Source organism: Anabrus simplex, chromosome 3 (assembly GCF_040414725.1).
Source record: "Anabrus simplex isolate iqAnaSimp1 chromosome 3, ASM4041472v1, whole genome shotgun sequence".
In the NCBI taxonomy this organism is placed as follows: Eukaryota; Metazoa; Arthropoda; class Insecta; order Orthoptera; family Tettigoniidae; genus Anabrus; species Anabrus simplex.
The window spans coordinates 380,994,399-381,013,740 of record NC_090267.1 but is presented as its reverse complement, the minus strand read 5'-3'; positions in this window follow the sequence as shown (position 1 = coordinate 381,013,740).

The following is a 19,342-nucleotide window of genomic DNA, read 5'->3' as shown; positions in this document are numbered from 1 at the left end:
CTTGTTATTTTTCAGTCTATTTATGTGGCGTTTGATTTCATCGCGATTTGGTGGAGAAGATGGCAGGTTTTGGCTCACTGGTTTGTTTGTTTTGATGGGGTTGGCTGGTTTTTCACAGTTTAGAAGGTCGTTAAAATACTTAGCTAAGATTTTGCAGTTTTCTTCCTTTGATGTTGCAAGAGTTCTATCTTTCCTTAGAAAGCAAAGGGAAGGTGCCTTGTATCCTTGTACCTTCTTATTAAAATTTCTGAAGTATTCACGGGTCTCACCTCTATGAAAGTCTTGCTCAATCTTGTCCAGTAGTTCCTTTTCATACTTGCGTTTCTCACTGCGTATTATTTTTGCTGTTTGTGCTTGTTGTGTTTTGTACATCTTCCAATCTTCTTCTTTTTTCGAGGTGTAATACTTTTTCCAGGCATTCAGACGATCCCCAAACGTCTTCTCGCAGTTATCGTTCCACCACGTGTGCTTCTTCCTCTTCTTGATTTCCGCCACTCCTTTTGCAGCTTGTATCATCTGCTTTCTTGTGCTGTTGAAGTCTTTTTCCACTGGTTGGGCAAGTTCTTTGAATTCATTCTCTCTTTCTCTGAGCTTTTTTGTGTCAAAGCGAATTATGGTAGGTTCGTTCTTATTTTTGTTGAGAGGGATTGGCCGAAACTTGATTACTGATACATAGTGGTCTGAGTCTATGTTTATTCCCTTTTTTACGGTAACGTTCATGATTTCCGGACTGTATCTTCGAGATATAGCAACATGGTCTATTTGGAATTCTCCTATTGTTTTGTTTGGGCATCTCCATGTCATCTGTTTTCTTGGTAAGTGACGAAAGTGTGTTGACATCAGTTGGAGGTTGTGGTTATCACATAGTTCAACGAGGCGTTCTCCATTCTTGTTGGTTCTTTTGTGTGCTGGGTAGAGCCCAACAACTTTCCTGTGTTTCCGTTCACGTCCTACCTGTGCATTAAAATCACCCAATATGATCTTGACGTGGTGCTTTGGGATTTTCGCTAATCTGGCATCCAGGATGTTCCAGAATCTATCTGTGCCTTCCAGGTCTTTTTTGTTTTGTTCATTAGTTGGAGCATGTGCATTGACTAGCGTATATGTTTTATTTGCACAACGCAGGGATAGTAGGCATAACCTATCATTAACAGCTTCAAAATTTGAGACTGACTTAAGAATTCTGGTGTTGACAGCAAAAGCTGTACCGAAGATAGGGGTGTTTTTCATTACTCTCTTATGGGATCTGCTCTTGAAGAACCGATACCCTTCAGACTCAAACGTATCTTCGTCAGTGAAGCGAGTTTCTTGCAGAGCCATTACTGCGATTTTATTTTCGTGGAGGGCATTGGTCAGCTGTTTCATCTTACCAGTTTGTATTAAACTGTTTATGTTGAACGTTGCCAAAAAAGTCTTAGATATGGGTTTCAGCTTTCGTGACTGTTCAGGATTTCCAAGACGCTCCGACTCGTCTTTAGCATGATGTTGCATCCCCCCCAGAATCCGAACGGGATGCATGCGTCGCTTGTCGGCGACGATGGATTTCTTTGAAAAGTTGCCACCTGGGGTATTAACTTCATGTCTTTGTTTTACCATCATGCTTGAGAAGCTTTAGCTTAGCTTGGAGCAAATTGCTCATTCTACATACAACCAAGGTTGTTAGCCCTGGAGGGCCTCAAGATGTTCTCCGGCTGCGGGCAGGCATTTCCTCCTTACCCGAATAGTTATGGTTTTCCCGCCAATACTGTTATTATTATTATTGTGTTGTTGTTGTTATTATTATGCCTTTATTTACATGGTGTGACCTGATGTTCTGCCAAACCATGTCTTGCGATGCATATACCGTTTATATTTAACAATATAGTACAGATAACGTTTTGCTCTCTCTCTCTCTCTCTCTCTCTCCCTCTCTTTCTCTCTCTCTCTCTCTTGCTAGCCTGTAGGCTACACATATAGTTGGGCCGGCGTAAGGTTGCACATGACAGCTGCGCACAATGTTGGTCACACTGCGATGACGCATGAAGCGATGTTGCCGCCGCAACAACAGCTGATTGCCCGACACCTGAGTTTTTAGAAACATGGCAGAAATGTTTTTAATGTCATCGCGATGATACACAATACAAATGATATCCGCCGACAAAAACTGAACTTTCAACTTACCGATTATTCATCACACAAAATGATACGAGATAAATATACTACGAATTTCTTATTATCGCGATGTTAGAAAATATGGACGAAATTGGCCGACGATAATTTCACTTTAAATACACCAAGGGTTAGAATAATATACACCGGTGCTAACACAAAAGGTTTCAAGTAAAATCTATAAAATTTACGAAAATTCAGAAACCTTATTTTCATACCTGATTCACAAAGGTAGAGGCTCGATACCCTCCATATCATTGCCATCACTACCGTCGCCTTCGTTGTCACTGTCATCGTCATCTAGGCAGATCATCAACTCCTGACAGTCACTGATGATGCCATGTATTGCCATTGCCGAGTTAATGAATGTTGCAACATGGCTAAATTTCTTCATCCACAAAGCCGAATCTATTCGAGCAATACTCTCCCGGAACAGTCCTTCCACTTCAGTAATTGTGAAGGACTTGTAAAACATTACGTACGCACTAACTTTACCCCATACCGTACCAACTCAATGAGGTTGAAGTGACAGTGCTACGGCAGCAACCTAATAACCTCTTGCCCTTGTTCCTTCGCTACCTCGTCGACTAATTTAGTCATACACATATGCGATGGGATATTTCTTTACTGCAGTCATTCCAGTCATGCCACTAACAGTTCTTTACGGGCGCTCGAAGTAGGGGTCTTGTCCATTATTACGGAGTGGCAAGCTGCAATAATCGTACTCGTATCTTCGTATTGCATCAGCCTGGAAATAATTAATTCCTGTTACAGGAGATAGCTTAATTCGTTTCTTTACCGGAGTGCTGTGAAACAAGTCCCTACTAACAGCCCCGTTTCCGCTACTGCTATGTACTCCAGTCCCTTTTTACTTCTGTTCTTAGAGGCGAACACCTGTCTGAATAACAGTACGCTTTGAAAGCCCTAATGTTTGACATATGCGTTTCACAACATGATCTGCACGAACAGAGAGACGGCTATACAAGCGTACGAATTTTCTCTCCCTCTCGTAAAACTCGCGAGTTCTCCGCACTAATTCTAATGCCTGACTATTAAGGAACACTCCGCGGAGCAAAGAATTATCACTTCGCGCTTCATGACTATGTTGTCGTTTCCGAGACATCGCACTGCATTCGTTAAAAAAAAAAATTCACAATTGGGAACATGCATAATTTTCAAAAATATTTTTTTTGAAAAGTACACCAATGAAATAGTACGTAAACGTATTACATTGTGGTATGTTGCCTTGTTTTCTACCATTAAAAAAATGTTTAATAGTGCCTTTCCGCAAGGCGAGTGAAACGGCCTCTGACGTAAGCGGCGCGCTGTGACGTCACGATCCAGTACCGCATGGAGCTCTACCAGCCGTTGTGCATCAGCCGTTGCTAAAAGCCGATTGTTTATTATTCATGATCGCGAGTAACTTCGAAATGACAGAAGAAAGGTTCAAAACAGCACAGTCAGACAATCTACCATGTGTAGATGTCATCATTCTTGAAAAATGTGACTTTTGTGGCCGCAGAAATTCGCGGATAACAAGCAAGTTTGTAAGTGGCGTCTTTTATATACGTGCAATGTACTGTAACCCATAGTATTAGGATAACAACGAACCTGGATAGATATCACATCACTTTCAACATTTCCTTCTAGACTGATTCCCCTATTAAAGAATAACATTACATTTTCGGGCTTTCAGCATTAGTAAAGTAAGAAATCGGATTTCAGCACTAACATAAACATATAGATAGCATTATAGTACTAGTCCGCTTCTGTGGTGTAGTGGTTAATGTGTGCCACTCCCGGAGGCCCGGTTTCGATTCCCGGCTCTGCCATAAAAGTTGAAAACAAATAGTACGAGGACTGGAACGGGGTCTACTCAGCCTCGGGAGGTCAACTGAGTAGAAGGGTTTCGAATCCCACCTCAGCCATCCTCGAAGTGGTTTTTCGAATTTTCCTACTTCTCCTCCAGGCACCTAAGGCCACGGCCGTTTCCTTCCCTCTTCCTTGTCTATCCCTTCCGATCCTCCCATCCTCCAACAAGGCCCCTGTTGAGCATAACAGGTGAGGCCGCCTGGGCGAGGTAATGGCCCTCCTCACCAGTTTCATCACCATACTCAAAGTCTCAACGTTCCAGGACACTGCCCTTGAAGTGGTAGAGGTGAAATCCCTCGCTGAGTCCGAGAGAAAACCAACCCTGAAGGATAAACTGATTAAGAAAGAAAGAAAGAAAGAAAGAAAGAAGGAAAGAAAGAAAGATCATAGTACTATAGGGCTATAATCTATCATTCCCCAAAAAATATATATTTATGGTTGGGACAACTGGCCTACCCACTTCCAGGGCCCATGAAAGAGAATTAAATATCTTTGCGGAGGGAAAAAGTTAAACATGATAAAGATAAATATGACTTCATCTAGTTTTCACAAGTCGGGCTGAGTGGTTCAGACTGTTGAGGTGCTGGCCTTCTGACCCCAACTTGGTTCAGTCCAGTGGTAGTTGAAGGTGCTCAAATACGTCAGCCTCGTGTCGGTAGATTTACTGGCACGTAAAAGAACTCCTGCAGGACTAAATTCCTGCACACCGGCGTCTCCGAAAATCGTAGAAGTAGTTAGCGGGGCGTGAAGCCAATAACATTAATTACATTTGGCTTTTAACAAGCTGAACATATCAGGAAAGAAAAGTGTCCTGGTGACATTTTAGTCGCTCAATACAGGAATGTCTTTGGGTGCTGTGACTTTTACTTTTTTTTTTTTTTTTTTTGCTTTACGTCACACCGTCACATATAGGTCTTATGGCGACGATGGGACAGGAAAGGCATAGGAATGGGAACAAAGCGGCCGTGGCCTTAGGTACAGCCTCAGCATTTGCCTGGTGTGAAAATGGGAAACCACGGAAAACCATCTTCAGGGCTGCCGGCAGTGGGGTTCAAAACCCACTATCTCCCGGATGCGAGCTCACAGCTGCGCGCTCCTAACCGCACGGCCAACTCGCGCGGTATTTTTACCCTTCGGTTTATTGACTTGGCTTGTATAACCTAAAACTTAGGCTAAGTTGGATAATATTTTAAACACCTACATCACTATTTTCACCTGTGTGCAATTATGTTATTTATTTCATTAATATTATGATAATTATTATAATTGAGCATTGTTAACTTATAAGACCCCAACAGACAAGCAATGGTTTTGTGTAGAGTTATACATTTGTTAAATTCACATTGCTTCCTTTCGTGATGTACACGTCTATTCTTTGTTACATTATAGAGTATTCAGATATAGCCTAAATTTCTTTACCAATTAAGCTCTTCAATAAAGACATACATAACTGTCCCATGCCAAGATATATTGGTAGAATTAGAGCTGTCAAAATGGTTCATAACCCCTTTGATTTATTATCTTGACATGGATCACCCAAAACATAGGTTAGGTTTGGAGAATACTTTAATAATCAGCATTATTTAATGCACTGTTTATTACTTTCATATTCCAAGATGTAATTGAAGCATTTAAATAAAGCATCATACATTAAAATTTAAAGTTTTACCACTAGAACAGCTGACATGGAAAAGTGATTTGAAAATTCAAACAAATTCATCTTACGTTAAAATATTAAAAAAATAAAAATAAAATGTAGACTTTTCCGATATATCACCAGCATTTCTCCGGCTCGCCAAAATCCATTTCTTCCTAGTTTTAGCGTCTTTGGAACATTTATAAACAATTTGTTTGGTATGGTATGCGATGTGCTATTGCACATCGGAACTCTACACCATTTGTAAGTTTTCTGCCTCACTGTCTGCGCAGGATTCATTTTAAGTCTAAAATATACCACTCAGATTATTATCCAATGTATAGACCTCGAATTTAACCATACTAGACACTAACGTAAAGTAGAAATACGCGAAGTGTATCCTGCTTCTCACAGCACACTATGTGTTATTTCGTCTGCTAATTCAGTCAACCTGTACGATGACGTCAGACCAATGAGATCACGTGCTTGCGTGACGTGACATTTTCGTAGATTTTTATCACGTTTGGAGTTATTATTTGTACATTGTGATCACATTTTTGAATTCTGCATGAAATTTTGAATCAGATTAGCATATTTTTAATTAAAACCCCGGATCATGCATGTTCCCTATTATCTCACAATGAAAACAAAACTTTCATAAGCGCGCGAATCACACCTGATCACGTGCTAGTGGTGATAGACAAAACGGCAACACATCAATGCGGTAGTCAAGCTAGTTATAGATGGCACCACTATACCACACATATTGCCAACAACAATCAACTGAAAATAGTTCGTATTTATTTTGTGGCTCGCTTAAACCTTATAACATTTTTTAAATGCTCATATTTGTGTAAGCAAATAATATATTATAAGCACTATACGGAATTATATACGATTTAACATGAATAAAATGAGTAACTGTATCTGACAAAAAATAGTAGATTGGTGATTCTGATTGACGGGTGACGTTCTTCATTTCACTTTTGTAGTCGTCCAACATAACTTACAACTGTCAAGTGCAACCTTGTGCCGGCCCACCTATAGTTATACAAACACATTAAAGGAAATGAAATGAAATGGCGTATGGCTTTTAGTGCCGGGAGTGTCCAAGGACATGTTCGGCTCGCCAGGTGCAGGGCTTTCGATTTGACACCCGTAGGTGACCTGCGCGTCGTGATGAGGATGAAATGATGATGAAGACGACACATACACCCAGCCCCAGTGCCAGTGAAATTAACCAATGATGGTTAAAATTCCCGACCCTGCCGGGAATCGAACCCGAGACCCCTGTGACCAAAGGCCAGCACGCTAACCATTTAGCTATGGAGCCGGACACATTAAAGGAAATAAAAATAACATATATAAAATAACCCAGAAATAAGAAAGCTGTCCTAATGCCCCAATAAATACAAATTTAGTAAAACTTTGGGGAATGAAATAACAAAACAGAATTAATGTATTTATACTCATGCTGATTCGTCCAAGCACCTCTGCCAACATTTCTTTTTAAATACCGGTTCAGATAGGGTGCCCCGTAGTTCATTGGGCAACGAATTTTTTTTTAATTTGCCAGACCTAATTTTTCTGCCCATTCCTATTGAAATTTAACTGGCACTTTGAATGTCAGATTATATTCGTTGTGTATGTGGAACCCCTATTTGTAATCCTCTCAATAGGGAGATTTTCCATCTTTACCTTCTGTTCCCATCAAATGTGCTTCGGTAACTTGTTTCTGAACGACAGTGAACTTGGTGAAGAAATCGTGTGTGAGTCGGACGACTCAAAAATGTGTTCTCATTTGACACTATTAGATGAAATAGGCATTGCGGTCATTAGAGCATGAAGGGGAGTGAGGGGTACACTCGGAAACGCTCAGATGCTCAAGTAAATATGGAGAGCTGCTCAGAATTTTTGCTCAGACTTCCACAGTCCTTACTCAGAAGGAAATAAGAGAAAGTTCGCCAACGGCCACTCACATTACTGTTCTCAACGGCTCATATTTAAATGATAGGTAAGGTTTATTCTGCCCGAAGGCAGGTCCGAACCTCCGCAGAGGTATTCCTGAGCCGGAGTTTACGTGCGGTAGGGTGGCCAGTTCCTTTCCGTTCCTCCATTCCCTTACCCCCCACCAACAGCGCGTGGCAACCCATCCAACTCCTAACCACGCTCAATGTTGCTGAACTTCGGAGATCTCACGGGATACGGCGTTTCAACACGGCTACGGCCGTTGGCATATTTAAATGAGATAAGACAGTTTTCGTCAATTGTTGAGTTTAGACTTCATATCCGTAGCGCCGCATATCTATATTTTTGTAAAAAAATAATTTTGTTCCTAGAATTGTTGCCTCATACCTGGTCTTTTTTTCCCCTCAGATTAGTGGTACAGAGGCCGAAAATAGGTTTAGTTCACTTTCTGCCTGTCTGTGGCGACAGCATGGGGACGCCACTTGACAGATTTTTTCGGAACTTGGTTAAGGGATAGCGAGGGTAGGCTATTAGTATTACAATGGCTTAGCAGCATTAAGGGGACCAAATCATTAAATTTCTAATTTATCCGTTTATTTTAGGCTATATTAGCAGCACCCAGAAACTGAACATCTTACTGTACGAGATAGAGATATTCACGACTATTACATTTTGTACACTTCTTATTCTTCTTTATCGGTTTACCCTCCAGGGTTGATTTTTCCCTCGATTCAGCGAGGGATCCCACCTCTACCGCCTCAAGGGCAGTGTCCTGGAGCTTCAGATTCTGGGTCGAGGATACAACTGGGAAGGATGACCAGGAACTCACCCAGACGGCCTCACCTGCTATGCTGAACAGGGGCCTTGCGGCGGGATGGGAAGATTGGAATGGGGAGACAAGGAAGAGAGAAGGAAGCGGCCGTGGCCTTAAGTTAGGTACCATCCCGGCATTTGCCTGGAAGAGAAGTGGACAACCAAGAAAAACAACTTCCAGGGTGGCTGAGGTGGGAATCGAACCCACCTCTACCTCCCGAGCCTGAGTGGATCCCGTTCCAGCCCTCATACCACTTTTCAAATTTCGTGGCAGAGACGGGAATCGAACCCGGGCCTCCGGGGGTGTCAGCTAATCACACTAACAACAACACCACAAACAAGTGGTATCCCTAGTAGCAAAATATTCTGTTCAGAACATTTGAAGATCACTATATGTATGCGTCCAATCCTTGTCCCGTTCATCTACGGGGTCAAGTGTTCAGTTCATGATCGGAGACGTTAGCTTTCCGAGGCATTAGCGACAATTTAGAATGCCTCTTCTCTTCCATACGTAATATGCGAGGAAACGGAAATAATCCCAATGCAGAGCAATTCAGTTAGCATACAGGAAGTGTTTGTTTATTGGGACAGCACAAACTTCTGCTGATCATGATTGCTGCCGTAAAAATTACGAGTCATTCTCCAAGTACTCTGAAAATGTTGAGTACATAGCAGGAATGTCATCCGTGAGGTGGGAGAAAAAAATGAATAGCCACGACCGTCCGAAGAATCCAACTCATGATGATGTGAAATTGTCACGTGGATGAAAAAGTGGTTCAGAAAAATGTCACTGTCGCGAAAACGTCTCAAAGCAGTATTTTGAGTTACTGCACCACAGATAGAATTATTTATTACTCAAGAAGTAATCATGTGGCAGATGGACACAAAATTAATACTGTTTATGGGGCAGTGAATCCGAGCTAGAAAATACGTATCAGGTCATGTGAATAAGAAAGTTGTTTCGAATCAAGAAATATGACTATTAATAGATCAACATACAACTCAATTAGTTTATTGTAAATTTTATTTTCAGTTCGTGTTTATATAAATGTTACGTAGAAAGGTGTCCGCCTCTGTGGTGTGGTGGTTAGTGTGATTAGCTGCCACCCTCGGAGGCCCGGGTTCGATTCCCGACTCTGGCACGAAATTTGAAAAGTGGTACTGAGGATGTTCTTAAATTCCTGACTATCTTTTGAAACATATAAAACTGCATTTAAATTGAAAAATATGAAATACCTGCATTTAAAATGGAAAATATGAAAATTAATATTCATTAAATAAAATACACAATCGTCGGACCTTGTACTCACACTTACTTCTTACCTGCTTACTTACACATACGTTATTTGAAGGGCGCCAGCTACCACTCAGTGAAGCAATAATAGAATGAGAATCTTGACTATCTCTAGGGTGTGGGGTAATAAGCTTACTTTTGACAATATACCATATAAGTTCTGGGAAAAGGAGATTGGCGTTCGTTTTCTCCATTAAATTTGAGGTTAAGAAATTTTACTTTTTAAATGAAACGAAAGATTAATTTGATAGAACAAAATATATTCTTGAAATTATATATGAAATAGTGAGAACTGCTGCAAATAAAACAGATGAGAATATGAAATTATGACATTGCAACTGAAAGAAACTAGGCATGAATTTGAATTCTTCTTGACCGGACATTTAACAATTTATACGAAATATATCCCTCAATGGTTCACTTGACTGTACCTTCAACACTTTGAGTGTAATTACGACGTATTCCTTAGATCTGGTGTTTACTGCAGATGTGTCACGCCTAATTTGGTGATGTATCCATGTGACTGTTTCTTCTCCATAGCATATGACTTCTTGGTAAATCTGTATGGTATGACTTCTTTGCAAGTGTATCCTTCTATGACTCCATCACTGTTCACCATCCACTTTACTTCTTCTCTCTTCACCTTCCGTTTAACTAATGACTCCAGTTGACTGGCTGAGGCCACTCCATCTCGTTCACTTAATGGCCAACTGTGGCCTCTCTTTTCAGTAGAATAATGACTGACGCTACAAGATACAGCCACCTTTTATAGACATAGGTTGACGCACCTACGTAACCTCCAGAAATAACTATGATCTACTCCCACCTCGCGACAAATATTGCACCCTATGGCGAAATCCCCCGCGGCTCCTTGGGTATCTCAAAGAAAGTGAGCTCACCGCTAAATGCTCACGATGACGTAGCAATGACTGAGCAGTAACGCCAGCAGTATTGCACAATGTAGCAATGTCACATGCACATCTGATATACAGCAACTCTTTACTGTACATGTATTTAGTGTTAATCTACACACACGTATATATGTATACATTTAACTACAACCACGCAAGCGACAAGCATTGTAGAATTGAATAGAATAATAATAATAATTATAATACAATAATAGTAATCTCACAGATAAAATAATAATAATAATAGGAAATAATAATAATAATAATAATAATAATAATAATAATAATAATAATAATAATAATACAGATATCATCTTGTAACGGGATTTGAACCGTTACAGTACGAGGGCTGGAACGGGGTCCACTCAGCCTCGGGAGGTCAGCTGAGTAGAGGTGGGTTCGATTCCCACCTCAGCCATCCTGGAAGTGTTTTTCCGTGGTTTCCCACTTCTCCTCCAGGCAAATGCCGGGATGGTACCTAACTTAAGGCCACAGCCGCTTCCTTCCCTCTTCCTTGTCTATCCCTTCCAGTCTTCCCATCCCCCCGCAAGGCCCCTGTTCAGCATAGCTGGTGAGGCAGCCTGGACGAGGTACTGGTCATCCTCCCCAGTTGTATCCGCCGACTCAGAGTCTGAAGCTCCAGGACACTGCCCTTGAGGCGGTAGAGGTGGGATCCCTGGCTGAGTCAGAGGGAAAAGCCAACCCTGGAGGGTAAGCAGATTAAGAAGAAGAGAAGACGACGTAGAATTTGCCTTTGAAATGTATGGTAATTCAATCAAGTGTGTAATTTTCTTGGCTGTTTAGGTACGCATCCTAATCCGTAATTTTGTACCGTAGGCCTACGCTCTTCTGCATGTTGATAAATTGGAGATGTGTGGATATCTCCACATCTTTGTGATAAAATAACTGATTTAATCTTTTTCAACAATATATCGCTTCAAGGAAAAAGAAACTGTTATGTAGTTTTCTTATATTTTAAGCTACAATTCATTGCGATTCTGTAGGGAACCTCTGCTTACAGAACACTTATACGCATCATATAGTTACACTTTCCATCCGATATCTTCATCAACAACCCAAATAACCTCTTACGCGCATTCCTAATGAATAAGATCTATGTGAAAATGTCTCATTTTCCCCACTCTGTTTCGCACTCGCTTACACAGCGCTCCGCCTAATGAGGTACATATAAGACGTGACGGTCACCGGTTCAACCTTCTTCAAAGATGGCAGAGTGATAGCGCCATTCTACATATTAGCCTATATTCTAGCTCGTCAGAACTACCGTTCCGCTCAAAGAGGTCGTGGTGCGTTCCTTTTCCCTCCACTTGAATGAGCAGCAGCTTAGTAAAGAGGTACAAACAATGTATATTTAACGTAACCTGCACGCAAAAAGGGCTGCCTGGCCGAGGTTGTAAAGGCGTGCTCGGTTCTCCCGGAAGGACGTGGGTTCGAATCCCCGTCAGGAAGTCGTAAAATTTAAGAAATGAGATTTCCATTTCCACAGATGCATATGGCTCTGAGGTTCACTCAGCCTACATCAAAAATGAGTACCTGGTTAATTCCTGGGGGCAAAGGCGGCCAGGCGTAGAGACCTGTACGGAGAAGACTTGCTTTGCTTCCACACAATGTAATTTTCTTATTTATGTTCAGTATGCGTGGGAGGGTGCACGAATGCTTGTGAGATCTCTAGTATATGAGACTGTTGAGTCTGACTGGAGTATATGTGATGATTCACATGTGTGTAGGTAAAATGACTTGTAAGTTAATGTTCAACAGACACTGTGAGTAACGTAGTAAATACAGTAATGCGTGTATGTAAATACAGTAATTCTGTTTATTGTAAGCACATTCTGACTGTAATATAAAGTAGGGATGGAGGCACCTTTGTGTACGTGGGGCTATGCCCTATCTCCATTCTCCATCCCTGAATTGTATGGATTATACCAGGCGGCTCGTTTGCGCCGCACTTCCTACTTACAATTGTCCCGCATGCACTAGTGATGCATGGGGTGCCTAATCACTTGTTTTCGAAGCAGTGCTACAACGTGCTGTACTGTGGATGTTGTGAAACAAATAGCAGTCGTTTTACTGCACACGTTCCATAAGAGGGTGCATTTGTAAATACGTCAAAGGTGCAGAGAATAAAATTTAATAAATTCATTTATATGCGTGTAGACATCCCACCAACCCCGGAGGCCCGGCTTCGATTCCCGGCTCTGCCACGAAATTTGAAAAGTGGTACGAGGGCTGGATCGGGGTCCACTCAGCCTCGGGAGGTCAACTGAGTAGAGGTGCGTTCGATTCCCACCTCAGCCATTCTGGAAGTGGTTTTCCGTGGTTTCCCACTTCTCCATGCAAATGCCGGGATGGTACCTAACTTAAGGCCACGGCCGCTTCCTTCCCTCTTCCTTGTTTACCCCTTCCAGTCTTCCCCATCCCTCCGCAAGGCCCTGTTCAGCATAGGAGGTGAGGCCGGCTGGGCAAGGTACTGGTCATCATCCCCAGTTGTATCCCCCGTCCCAAAGTCTCACGCTCCAGGGCACTGCCCTTAAGGCGGTTCAGGTGGGATCCCTCTCTGAGTCCGAGGGAAAACCAACGCTGGAGGGTAAGCAGATTAAAAAGAAGAACAAGTAGACATCCCACTTTATAAAAGAGTTGTTTGCATGAAACAAAAACTAATACTGTCCAGACCCATGCCTAAATGGTTAGCGTGCTGGCCTTTGGTCACAGGGGTCCCGGGTTCGATTCCCGACAGGGTTGGGAATTTTAACCATCGTTGGTTAATTCCGCTGGCAAGGGGGTTCGGTGTATGTGTCGTCTTCATCATCATTTCATCCTCATCACGACGCGAAGGTCGCCTATGGGTGTCAAATCAAAAGACCTGCACCTGGCGAGCCGAACATGTTCTCGGACACTCCCAGCACTAAAAGCCATACGCCATTTTCATTTTCACTAATAGTGTTCGGCGAAATATGTGTGTAGAAGGCAGACGTCTGTTTGGAGCTTCGGCTGCATTCTCACCAGATTCTCCACATATTAAAATGATGTCTATATTCTCCGTTGCTGAACATACTAACTACTGCCGATATGAAGACAGCAAACGGAGTGCTGCTCTACACTAATACATACACCAGCCTACTACTATGGCGGTCGTAAATTAGGTTCACTCATCCAAGGGGTTGCATTAGACGGATAGGGTTGAGGAACATACTGCGAGCGACCGCCGGGTGGTTAACTCTTCATATTCTGACGTAAGCTGCCTGCTGGCAATAGTGCCCCTGTGAAAACTGCCTTCCTTGGATGGGTAGCCGTTTCTCAGGCTCCCTCTCCGGAATCGAACCCTGATTCCCCGTTACCCGTTACAACCATGGTAGGCGCAGAACCTACCATCGACAGTTAAGGCAGAAATGCGCTTGTGAAAAAGTGGTAAAAATACAGCAAAAATAAAATGCGCTTAAGAAACAAAAGCTAAATAACAGAACTAAGGGCAAATACAGATCATAGCGAATTTCTGTATCAGTAGGCCTACAAGTCATGCCGTGATATATCGCTGCACACCACAGTATCAACATCTCCAGGTACAACTGCTGTTCAGAATTTTAGTACACACACATACATAAACAGATGAGTTCTCTTTTAAGGTGATACCCTGCCGGCGATTCACAGCGCAACGGATTACTCGTAACAAGTAGGCCTACCGTGCCAGAGCAACTCAGAAGGAAAATAAAGGAAGGCGAGAAAGCGATGGCTGTCCCCGGCATTGTTTCCTCCCTCCAAATGTATTAGTAACTCATGGGTATAAACATGCCTCGTCCATTTTCTTTCTTTCACAATACAATACAAAGTAAACTATAATGTTCCTTTATCACGAGGAATTAAGAACGTCTAAGAGGGGGTGTGTAGGTCCATGAGAGCAGTACTGTTTTCTTAACATGGAATGAGCTATAGCAGCAGTTGAGTGTAACACAGCGCAGCTGTAAACAGTGCTTGCCCTTGCTATATCTCCCAACACCGCAACACTGCTCAGAAAAGACCTGCGACAAATTATTTTAAAAAAATATAGCGATAAAAATTGATACCAAAATATCAAAGAAATGACATTTTCTTGATCTGTAGTTCACCTGAGGATTATGCACATTTATTGTCACATTTATTCGACAGCAGTGTATAATGCCAATAAGAAATTGTAGTAACAGTCGGTCAACTCAAGTTTCCAACGAGTTCCCTTTCCGCGAAGTTTATAATAGGCTTATCTATCAGTTGTGCGGTTTGATATTTTAAAAACTTCATTTGAACATTTCTTTTATTTAAAATTGTTGGTATATTTTTCTGTGTTGTAACCGAATAAATTACTAGTCTATAACCGAGCCTTCGGTATCAGTTGCAGAGTGTAGTTCCTGTAGTTACTGAAATATGAAACCAACTAAAGTTAAGTACATATATACGAACACCTTTGCCGGGCGGAGTGGCTCAGACGGTTAAGGCGCTGGCCTTCTGACCCCAACTTGGCAGGTTCGATCCTGGCTCAGTTCGGTGGTATTTGAAGGTGCTCAAATACGTGTCTCGTGTCGGTAGATTTATTGGCACGTAAAAGAACTCCTGCGGGACTAAATTCCGGCACATCGGCATCTCCGAAAGCCGTAAAAGAGTAGTTAGTGGGACGTAAAACAAATAACATTATTATTACGAACATCTAAGTGGTTTATGGTTGGCAGTTCAATAGCCGAGCCGTTCAACAACGGAGGCAATCAAATGAAGCCTATTAAGCATTTTTTAAAAAATACTCTTATAGTAACGAACAATCCCTTTGGTCATATGACTTGACAATATATTGCATTACTTCTAGCTGCTGTAATTAAACGTATGTTTATTCGTATGTTTACACTGTGTTTAAGGGCGCCCGAATTTTTATTTTTGTAGGCGAGACTTTATCACATTCGTTACGCCCCTGAAAACAATGTTTTCAATTCCGCATGTAAAGAATAAGTGCGAGACGATTTTTAACACCCTTACAAAATCATAGTCTGGTAAAAATGAAGACCGTGTATTAAGTAAAATGCTATTTTACACGGAGGTCACCCGTGTCTTTTAAAGGGTAGTTGAACTGTCGATAATGTGTCATTGGTAACAGTGAACCATACCATCATCCTTGAAGAAGGAGCTTCAAGAAGGCAACTCTAGTTTACTCCATGAACAGTGGTCAAGCTGCTAAGTGTCATGAAGAGAGCACAATTCCAAGCTTACGTTATATTCGACTGTAAGCATGATTTTGTGCTTTTCATTCATGTCATAGTAGAATCCACGATAGAGAAAACATTGGAACAACTTGCAATCTTAAAATCTGTTCTGCAACTCGAGTGCCTTCTGAAGAATGCTGTCACCTGAGATGTTGAATAACGATCAGCACTTGCCACGTAGTATTAAGTTGAAGGAGCCGTGTGTTCTAAAGCTCAGATATGAGCAAAATTTTCGGTATTTACAAATACATAACGCAAATAACGGCGTGGCGCCGACTTCGGGGAGAGGTAAGGCGTTTTCTGCCCCTCCCCCCTAAATGATCTTCGGGGCAGAGTGCCATTTTGCCCCACAGAAATTCTCCTAGATGTTAAGTCCCCTTAATACATGGAGTTTGGTAGTCTTCGGAGTCCTGAGTCGAGAGTTACATTGTAACATGTTTTAAAAAGAAAGTCCCAAGTATGGTCCTCTCAGGTCTACTGCGGGATGGGTGGACTGCGCTGAGGGGGCTATACCCAGAGATTCTGGTGAGCTCTCGCTAATGTGTTTCAGAAGAGAGAGCTCCTAGGACCTAGAAAATATTTTTATTCCCCTCCCCGGAGGGGCGGGCCAACTAAAAGTTGACGCCTACTCTCTGGCCAGTAGATTCTGTGGGTTTGGAGATTTGCAGGAGTTACGAGATGGATGGGGCTGGTTTGATTCCATGAAGGAGTTGCGTGGAGATTTTGACCTCTTGGCTAAGGGCTTTATTTAAAAATATATAAAATATTTTTTATATGAGTACAGTTTTTACAGTTCTTACAATTGTGATTGTTAATTTACAATTGCTTAACAATTATCATCGAAAGCGTCATATGCCTTCACTCCATATGAGCACATGAGAGTGGTTTGGAAATGAATTCAGGCTTTCGGCACGCAATCTAGTGATTAGAAATTATATACCACCACCCTGCTGGTCTACATTTCTGCTGGTGGACTTTTTTTCGACCAACGGACTCGAACCGGCTAATCACGGTGCCAGACCATTTCGAATTGACGCCCTAACTATCATGTCTGTCGTAAGAGGCGACTAAATGGATGGATCATGGGAGACTACTGGCAAAAATGAGTGCAGTTGGGCTAGACAAAAGAGTGACTGAATGGGTTGCTATATTTCTAGAAAATAGATCTCAGAGAATTTTTTTGTTTTTTGCTATTGGTTTTACGTCGCACCGACACAGATATGTCTTATGGTGACGATGGGACAGAAAAGCGCTAGGACTGGGAAGGAAGCGGCCGTGGCCTTAATTAAGGTACAGCCTGGTGTGAAAATGGGAAACCACGGAAAACCACCTTCAGAGCTGCCGACAGTTTGGTTCGAACCTACTATCTCCTGAATACTGGGTACTGGCCGCACTTAAGCGACTGCAGCTATCGAGCTCGGTGATAACAGAGAATTAGAGTAGGCGAATCTTTATCTGACCCTGTAGTAGTTAAGAGGGGAATTCCTCAAGGCAGTATTATTGGACCTTTATGTTTTCTTATATATACAAATGATTTGAGTAAAGGAGTGGAATCAGAGGTAAGGCCTTTTGCAGATGATGTTATTCTCTATAGGGTAATAAATTAGAAGATTATGAGCAACTGCAAAATGACCTCGATAATGTTTGTGAGATGGACAGTAGGCAATGGTATGTTGATAAACGGGGTTAAAAGTCAGGTTGTGAGTTTCACAAATAGGAGAAGTCCTCTGAGTTTTAATTACTGCGTTGATGGAGTGAAAGTTCCTTTTGGGGATCATGGTAAGTATCTGGGTGTTAATATAAGGAAAGATCTTCATTGGGGTAATCACATAAATGGGATTGTAAATGAAGGATACAGATCTCTGCACATGGTTTTGAGGGTGTTTAGTGGTTGTAGTAAGGATGTAAAGGGGAGGGTTTATAAGTCTCTGGTAAGACCCCAACTAGAGTATGATTCCAGTGTATGGGACCCTCACCAGGATTACTTGATTCAAGAACTGGAAAAAATCCAAAGAAAAGCAGCTCGATTTGTTCTGGGTGATTTCCGACAAAGAGTAGCGTTACAAAAATGTTGCAAAGTTTGGGCTGGGAAGAACTGGGAGAAAGTAGACGAGCTGCTCGACTGAGTGTTATGTTCCGAGCTGTCAGCGGAGAGATGGCGTGGAATGACATTAGTAGACGATTAAGTTTGAGTGGTGTCTTTAAAAGTAGGAAAGATCACAATATGAAGATAAAGTTGAAATTCAAGAGGACAAATTGGGGCAAATATTCATTTATAGGAAGTGGAGTTACGGATGTCATTGAAATCATTTAAGAAAAAGGCTAGGAAAACAACAGATAGGGAATTTGCCACCTGGGCGACCGCACTGAATGCAGATCAGTAGTCATTGATTGATTGATACCCAGTGGCTCTTAACTTAGCATCGTGGTTTGGAGACCACTGGGCGCTTAGTTGGGTCCTAGCATTGCTTCCACTTAACTTGTGTCAGGTTCCTCACTTTCATGTATCCTATTCGACCTCAATGGTATCAGGATTTCAGGCCTAGGGAGTCTTTCATTCCCACGGCTTTCGTGGCTCTTGCCTTCCTTTGGCCGATATCTCCATTTTTCGAAGTGTCGGATCCCTTCCATTTTTCTCTCTGTTTAGTACTAATAGGGGATGTTTGCCCAGTTGTACTTCCTCTTAAAACAGCAATAACCACTGTAACGATCATGACCACCGGGCGTACTTTACACACTTCCAAATATCTCTATCTTAAAAGTGTACATAACACTTCTAGAAAAGCTGCTTGTCTATCCGTATGAGCTATAGTAATGGAGATGCTCTTATTGTTAAAAGATACGCGTCCTTTATATCGTTACCGGGCGAGTTGTCCGTGCGGTTAGGGACGCGCAGCTGTGAGCATGTATCCGGGAGATAGTGGGTTCGAGACCCACTGTCGGCAGCCTTGAAGATGGTTTTCTGTGGGTTCCCATTTTCACACCAGACAAATACTGGGTCGAGAAATCTCCTTTTATTTCTTCTTTGTTTATTATTATTACAAGTTGCTTTACGTCACACCGACACAGATAGGTCTTATGGCGACGATGGGACAAGAAAGGGTTAGGAATCGGAAGGAATCGGCCGCGCCGGAGATATGCCGACATCGTACCACGTGGGAGTGCCGAATGGACATTTTTCCGCTCTACAAAGAATATTACCTCTACTGGTTTTGAACTCACGATCTTGGGATCCGACTCTCCCTCAAAAGGAGCTATTGATTATATTAAACTGTTGTTTATCTATTCCTGCAAACGTAATTGTTCCTTATTTCGTTTAACAACCTGAAGTTTTTCATTTACAGTCACGTGACAATACGAAGCTAATTTCAGGGGGTGGAACATTGTATTCTGCTAGCTGAAGACAGGATAAGAAATGAAATGAAATGAAATGGCGTATGGCTTTTAGTGCCGAGAGTGT